Genomic DNA, 8,647 nt, shown 5'->3' on the forward strand with positions numbered 1-8,647 from the left:
AACATAATTGCTATGGGAGTGACCAATTATTTTCTGCTTAAATTTGAGGACAGCTCCACAGAAGGGAATCCACACCTGGTATTATAAATGTCAAAAGTTCATGGGCAGGGGGTTATGGCAACTAGACAAAGAAACCTACTGCTCCTGTTTTTTTAAAGGATACATTGTCAAATTACCTTCTAAATCTTTGTAATTTTACACACAGGTTACTACTGCTATTAGACTTGCAGAAAGCATCAGTTAAGAGACAAACTCACAACTGGCCAAAGTGCAGAGAATAAGCAGCTCCTGAAGGAAACATCATCATCACTGGCTCCAAGGCTTGGTTAGGGAACACTGAAGGATGGGAAGAAGTGCTACGAGATGCTGTCGTCTAGAAACAGCAAGGCTGTAGCACCCAGAACTTGCAAACCACAGTGGTTACATGCATGAAGCTTGCACTGATGGAGGAAGGGCCCATGGGACCTCATAAGGCCCCACCCCTCTTTAGGGAGCTATAGAAGTAAAATGTTTGCTAAAAAACGAAAAGTCAAATTCCTCAGTAGGATAGCCACTGGGAAACTGTCCTTGTTCAAGTAAATAGCCCACTATCCATGTTCATGAAAGCAATCCTAATTCAATGCAGAGTGTGTGAAGAAGTATCTAAGAAACGGTCCAGTGGTTAACAGCAAGGGAATAATGGGTAGTTATTGTAAGTTCATGTAAAGCCTGAGGTGTAACAAAAGGAAAAAACACTTTTACATACAACATGCACTAATAAAAAAAAAGAATTCCCAGTAAGACACCTGGACATTCATAAAGGGAAAATTAGGTTTAAAAAATAATATATATATATATATATATATATATATATATATATATATCTCCCATGTTATGAATGGTGAATATTTCAATGTAGGGAGTTAGGTTTCTGTGTAGAAATGGATGGTTTGGTTTGGAAATGAAAAAAAAATAAATGAAGGAATAACAACTAAGCTGGGATTGACATAATGTCAATTATAAATATTATCAGTTTGGTAATTCATATTTTATCCTTTAAAAGTGGCTTGATATTGGTGCCAACTATGAAAACTTGACTAATAAGATAAAATCCTTTAAAAGATCTACTAATGGAACTAATAAAAATACTCACACAGAGACAAAGGAATTTAGAGCAGAACCTACTTCATTGCATTATGAAACGTAAGAGGAGCAGTCCATGATTATCATAAAATCAACATTAATTTATCCAGTTACTATACAAGAATGGCCAACAGATGATAGACACCCCAATGCTATGTAGAAGCTAACAAGGGTCCTGCAGAAATGTTAGATTTGAAGATATTTAAGGAAGCAGTTGTTTCGTGTGGTATGGACTCACCCTTTGTGAAAGAGATGTTAAATTCACAAGCAACTCAGGACAGAATTATTCTACAAGACTGGAAAGATATAGCTGCAGCAATATTGGAAGCCAGTCCTCAGTTACAATGGAAAGTATGGTAGAACAGCATCATAGAACAGCAAAAAAGTATGGATAGAGATATGGAAAATTCCAAGACCAGCTTCTCAGTAAAGGCCAGTATGCTGATTTGAAAAGACCATTTAGATTTGATGATCACACCTTGGCCTTATGCTTGGAACTTGGTTGAAGAATCAGGAAAGAGAATGGAGTCATTTATAAAAATTATACATGGCCCAAAAGAAGCCTTTACTGATTTTTTACAAAGATTGACTTCAGCTGTAAATTAAATGATATCAGAACCATTATCTATAAAAATATTAACTGAATCTTTGGCTTTTGAAAATGCTAATTAAGAATGCAGATGGATTTGTTTCATTTTTCAGAGTTTGGAAAATTAAAGTATGTGCACCATACCACAGGTTTTCAGGATTTCAATGGGCAACTGCTTTGAGTTCTGAAAAGGCTAATTCTGTAATTACATATTTATTAGAAATTATGGTCATCATGGAAATACCTGTACAAAATAAGACTGACAATGTTCCAGCATATGTCTTTAGTAAAATGAAACAGTTTTTTTTTCATATTACAATATAAAGCATACTATAGGTATACCATACAATCCTACATGACATGCAGTTATAGTACATTTCCAACAGGAAAAAAAATCATAAATCTTTCCAAATGTTTGTTTCTGCTATCATATAATGCAAATAGCTTTTTGTTGTCCCAACTCAATTAAGAAATTAAAATTAGAGGTGGCTTTGGAGTTGAATATTGGCTCTCTCCTTTTCTAAACCCAAGCATGCTTGTTAAAGGAAAACCAAAATCTCTGTCTCTTGTCAGAGGGGGCACCTAATATGGGACAGAAAAAAAGTAACTATTCTATTGTCAATAATCCCATAATCACTTGGGATTTTATAAGATTTTATTTATTATATATATAGTATTCTGCCTGCATATATGCCTACAGGCCAGAAGAGGGCACCGATCTCATTACAGATGATTTTGAACCACCATGTGGTTGCTGAGAATTGAACTCAGGACCTCTGGAAGAGCATCCAGTACTCTTAACCTCTGGGCCATCTCTCTAGTCCTTTTTTTTTTCAAGATAGGGCTTCTCTGTGGAACAGTCCTGGTTATTCTGGAACTCACTCTGTAGACCAGCCTAGCCTCAAATTCACAGAGATTCACCTGCCTCTGCCCCTCAAGTGCTGGGATTAAAGGTGTGTACCACCATCACCCAGTCAATCCCTTGGTTTCTTAAGGTATAAACACTATCTCAAAATTGGCAAAAAAAAAAAATGGCAACAACACTAAGCTGACAAACACTACCCAGTGATCAACTCTGGACTATAAAACTTCTCAGGACAATTTCAAGGCAGTTAGCTAAGATGGTCCAGCATCATTCGCTACTTCAGTCAGAACTTCAGATAAGCCTGGTATGTCCCCATCACACAAAGACTGGACAACAACTAGCTCCCAGGACTTGATCTTTTTTTTTTTTCAGTTTTTCGGGGTCCCGTAAAGATGCTGTCATCACCAGACAAAATGTCTATGACTTTGGAAGTTGTTTGTTCTGAACTTCCTCTTCATGCAGGTAATATTATATCCCTCTTGGGTGTCTGGTGGGTTGAAGACTAGAAAGTTATAGTTACAGATATTCTAGGCCTGTATGCTGAATTTGGATGCCCCAACATTGCAGAATAACCGTGGGTGATTGTCCAGACAGCCAAATGTCTCCATCATTTCTATGGTTTCGGAAGTTGTTTGCTCTGCACTTCTTGTCTACTCAGGTAATATTACATCCCTCTTGGGTGTCTGGTGGAAGACTAGGAAGTTATAGTTATAGATTACCTTAGTTACAGTAGAAAGTAAATTAGGCACAAAACTTTGAACTCACCAAGAGAAGATAGATAATGAAGTAATTTCTCTGAGTTTTCCAAATAAAAGTGAACTGGACATTCTGAATGTAATTCTTACTTGATGATTATTCTTATTGTATATGGTTTCATTTTGCTAAAGTTAATACTTTTTCTTTTTACTTAGACAATGCCTGATAATTGCTCTTATTGAATATAGTTTCATTTTGTTAAAGTTAATAACTTTCATTTTACTTAGCCAATACCCGATAATTATTCTTATTGTATATAGTTTTGCTATGTTGGAGTTAAAACCTTCCCTTTTATTTAGACAAAAAGAGGAAGACGTTGTGGGAGATTTATTTAGGTTATCACTTTGAGACTGCCAACAGAGTGGACCAGAGTTTTCCGGCTGACTCAAAGGAAGATAGAGGGACACAGAAATAATAAGGAGGGGCTTAAAAGATGTGCACAATTTTCCAATAGGAAAGGTGGATAAAAGGGTCAGGTGATCATTTCTCCATTGCTTCATGGATCAGTTAGATTTATTCCCTAATATTTGACTCTAAGCTTTATTTATTAATAAAACAATAGAAAAGCCACAACAGTTTAGTCCATTATTATCTTGACAGGACTCGGGCAGACATGGTGCTGGAGATGTAGATGAGTGTTGTACATCTTGATCCACAGGCAGCAGAAGGAGAATTGTGTCCCACACTGGACATGGCTTGAGCATATAAGACCTCAAAGCCCGCCCCCATAGTGATGTACTTCCTCCAACAAGAGCACACTTGATAGTAGTACCACTCCCTATGGGCCAAGCATTCAAACACATGAGTCTATTGGGGTCATAACTATTAGAGCCACCATACCCCCCATAATTAACTACTTGGAACTATTAGATAATATAAAATCACAAAACAGTCAAGAACAAACAATGCTAACAAATATAATATGAGGCACATGCATAATTTAAAAGTTTGTTACCCGGGCGATGGTGGCACACGCCTTTAATCCCAGCACTTGGGAGACAGAGGCAGGCGGATCTCTGTGAGTTCAAGGCCAGCCTGGTCTACAGGAGTTAGTTCCAGGACTCCAGGACAGGCTCTAAAACTACAGTGAAACCCTGTCTCGAAAAACCAAAAAAGAAAAAAAATGTTATGGTCACATTAAAAAAGCAAAGTGATGGGCTAGAGAGTTGGCTCAGAGGTTATGAGCACTTGCTGCTCTTCCAGAGGACATGGGTTCAATAACCAGCACCCACATGGCAGCTCACAACCATCTGTAACTCCAGTTGCAGAGGATCTGATTCCTTGGACACCAACAATGTACATAAAATAATAAAATAAATAAATCTTTCAAAAGTAAGAAGATGTAAATAAAATGATCACTTCAATCACTTCAACGTGTGACTGATATCAAATGTTAGTAATAAGCTTTATATTCTGTTTTTGTATTGGACCTTCAAATTTTAATGCTTATTTTATGAATGCAAAGCCAGTTATTTGCTAATTTTTATTGTCTAAAAATTTCATACATGAATGATATGTTTTGATTTTTTTATAAGTCCATAGTTTAAAGACAAAAACTGGCAGTATGGTATGAAGTCTACATTTAAACAAAGTTTTTGCATACATCTAACACATGCTTTAAAAGATTTTTACAATGTAGTTCTATTTGCAGGTCTAGACAATACTAAAAATTGATTTTATCACATGATTCAAGACAGTATTTTGGATATCAGTTAATCTGAAGAGTTTTTATTCTCAAGTGAACTACTACCCCACTATGAAAGTTAATCTCCTGAGAACAGGGGACCTGTGAAGTCATTCAACCCTTAAACTGACCCAGTGGGATTTGTGTTATCAGTAACTAAGCCTACTGAGAAGTTTTGGGGTTCAAAGCCAAGAAAAAAGCAACAACAACAAAAAAGAACAGAGGCTTCAAGATTTTCCATTCGAAGAGTAGAGACCCTCCTGTCCCACCTCCCATAGGCCATCCTGCAATGCATGAGCCAGTGGCAGGGATGGGCAAACTGATATTTATAACTTCATAATTGGAAAGATCTTTTCTCCAGTTTCAGGAATTAGCACCACTAAGGCAGAATGGTCACCTGTATATATATATACTCTCCAATAAAACTGTTCCTCCTCAGTCAATTTCCATCTTCAAATGGCAGCTTTGGTAACTCTGGAACTGGCTTTATCCTTTGTGGTCCACAATGAGCTCGGGTCAGGAGCACCTTGGCTGTAGGTTTCAATATTCACAGAGTTTTTTTTTTAATAGTTTCTCCATCTTCATCTATGGTGCCAATGAAATTTTTTTTGAAAAGGCAAAATATTCAAAAATCATAGAACCAATTCATTAGTTAGTTGTTCTTTCTACTGTTTCACCATTGTCCTCAACCAGGCTCCAAATTTAACCAAAATGATTCCACCCATCTCCCTCTCTCCCTACCCCAACCTTCCAACCACCAATTAATATACCATTAATAGTCAAAAACTACACACATGCTAGGCTGTAAAAATGTGATTAATACTATCAGGAAGAAGGCTGTGGGTTGTGTAGATGCTCTCTGAAGATCAGCAGTATCTTTGCTTTCCCACACCCAAGTCCTCCCATGCAGGTTGTGGCCTGCACGGAAGGCCCTCCGCTTTCTTAGCGAGGCACAGAATGGCTGCCTTGAAACACCACTCCACTGGGATGGGGATGCAAATTATACAGCTTGAAATGATGTAAAGCGGTTGGGCTGCTGTAGGGCACAGAAACTATGCTGGCTCTTCAAAGGACATCTTCTCAAGCCACCTCTGTGGTGTCAAGACAAGTAGAACTCCTTCCTCCCCCGTTAAAACTCACAATCAAAGGTTGGAACTCAAGTGGGCTAATTTAGGTTCCTTCTGTCATCATCCTCTGAGGGGTAGGAATGCCACATTAGCCTTTCTACACAGAAGGATATGACAACCTGTGGGCACTGACATTGTCTTCCTTGGCAGGGACCAGGTCAGTCTCCTCAGAGCTCTTTCATTTCATCTGGAACATGAGCTCTCCACTGGAGCCAGTAGCTCTGATAATCCGTGCAGGCTCCAGACCCCAGGCAAAGCCTCCTTACTTTTCTGACTCTTTCTTCTTCGCAGACAGATGTTTCTTTGGTCTGCCAGCTCTCTCTCTCTCTCTCTCTCTCTCTCTCTCTCTCTCTCTCTCTCTCTCTCTCACACACACACACACACACGCATACACAGAGAGAGACTTATTAATTATAAAAGCTTGTCCTATAGCTTAGGCTTGTCCCACTGGCTCTTATAATTTCTATTTATCTTAGTTGTTGCCATATGACAGGGGACTTTTACTGCTCCTCCTGCATGGCTTTCTCCCTCTGTGTCCAGCTGGCAATTCTACTTTTTTCTTCCATGAGACCTCTTTGTCTCCAAATGGCCCATCTAACCACTTCCTAGCTAATAGCCATTGAGCTCTGTATTAAACCAACCACAGTGGCATACCTTCACAGAGGAGGACTATTCCGCAGCACCTCTTCAGTTTGCTTCTCTCTCCCTTATCTTCAGAATCAGAATCATCTTTATACTTGCCTCTCTCTGAGTTTTCTGTCTCATGAGCTGTTTTCTGTGACTGTAAGAAACTCAGATGAGTTTAGAGTAATCTGGGTTCTCTTCTCGCTCCCATGTGTTATCTTCATCTGATAAATCCTTCCATTTTAGAAAATATCCTCCTTTGCCTTTGACAACTCACCAATCAAGAACTTTTTCCACCACCTCTTCTAGCACATCCTTCACGTTCTTCCTGTTTTCCCCCCATATTACTCATCAGCTTTCTAGTGTAAAGGGAGATGCTGCTCATAACAATACCAAAGAGACCAAGAGGAATAGATGCTGTGCTACTCACACGTTAAGTCAGGCAGCCCAAGAGATTAGCACCCAGAGAAGAGCAGTAAAAAAATTTATGTGGCTGCAGTAGCACCTAGCTGAAGCAGCATACTGCAGGCATGGCTGAGGGTCAGCCAAACAAGAGAACCTCCCTGCAAAATATGTTTTAATGAACTCCACCCTCATTCCTTCCCATACAGTTCCTCCCTCAGCACAACTCTTCCATCCCAATTTCAGGTGTTCTTCTTTCAAGATTTATTTTTATTTCTATCAATGTGCACGTGTATGTTCTTGAGTTAATGTGCACCGTGTGTATGAAGAGGCTTGCGGAATCCAGAGGGCATCAGAACCAGAGCGACAAGCAGTTGAGAGATGCCTGGTATCAGTGCTGGGAACGACACCCAGGTCCTCTGTAGAAGCATTAAGTGCTCTTAACTGCTAAGCCACCTCTCCACGTGCCATGTTGTGGTTGTTGTTGTCCACCAAGTCCACTCAGTCTTGCCATCCTGTCTTCCACCAATTTAATCCTTCTTGCTTCATTATTTTCCATCCCCCACCCCGTTCATCTCACCATCTCTCCTCTGTTGAAAGTACTGCCGTTATCGTCTACTAGCTTCCTGACTTCTATTGGTACTCTAATTTAAACTCACAGATCTAAAGATTCATGGGTATTTATTTATTTATTTATTTATTTATTTATTTATTTATTTATGTATACAACATTCTGCCTCCATGTATGCTTCCACGCCAGAAGAGGGCAACAGATCTTATTACAGATGGTTGTGAGCCACCATGTGGTTGCTGGGAATTAAACTCAGGACCTTTGGAAGCACAGCCAGCACTCTTAACCACTGAGCCATCTCTCCAGCCCCCTCATGGATGCATTTCTGAGTCTAGGTTACCTCACTCAGAATGATCACTCCTGTCTCCATCCATTAAGCTGTGAATTTCATAATTTCATTTTTCTTAACAGCTGAATAATAGTCTATTATGTAAATGTACCACATTTTCATTATCCACTCATCAGCCCATAGACATTGTGGTGGTTTGAGTAAGAATACCCTCCATAGGCTCATACATTTTAATGCTTAGTCACTGGGGATTAGATTGAAAGGGTTAGAAGGATTAGGAAGTATGGTCATGCTGGAGTAGGTATGTCCTTGTTAGAGGAAGTTTGTCACTGGATGTAGGCTGTGAGGTTTCAAAAGCCCAAGCCAGGTCCACTACCATTCTCTCTCTCAGTCTGCAGACCAGGATGTGGCTGTACCTTCTGCTTAGTTAGTAGGACATCAAGTCCTTTGAGTATATGTGCAGGAGTGGCATAGCTGAATCTTATAGTATGTTGGGCCTCATGAGACCCAGTGTAACTTCCTGAGCCTAACTTGAGCTTGGTGAGGCCCAGTGTAACTTCCTGTGCCTAACTTGAGCTTGGTGAGGCTCAGTGTAACTTCCTAAGCCTAACTTGAGCT

At 39.4% G+C, this 8,647-nt stretch overlaps 1 pseudogene; it reads right to left on the reverse strand.

Annotated features, from left to right (window-relative positions):
* Window positions 1-6,181: 6,181 nt before the first annotated feature.
* Window positions 6,182-8,647, reverse strand: part of LOC101998989 — a 3,618-nt pseudogene continuing 1,152 nt past the window's right edge.

The sequence above is a fragment of the Microtus ochrogaster genome, chromosome X, assembly GCF_000317375.1.
Source record: "Microtus ochrogaster isolate Prairie Vole_2 chromosome X, MicOch1.0, whole genome shotgun sequence".
NCBI classification, from domain to species: Eukaryota; Metazoa; Chordata; class Mammalia; order Rodentia; family Cricetidae; genus Microtus; species Microtus ochrogaster.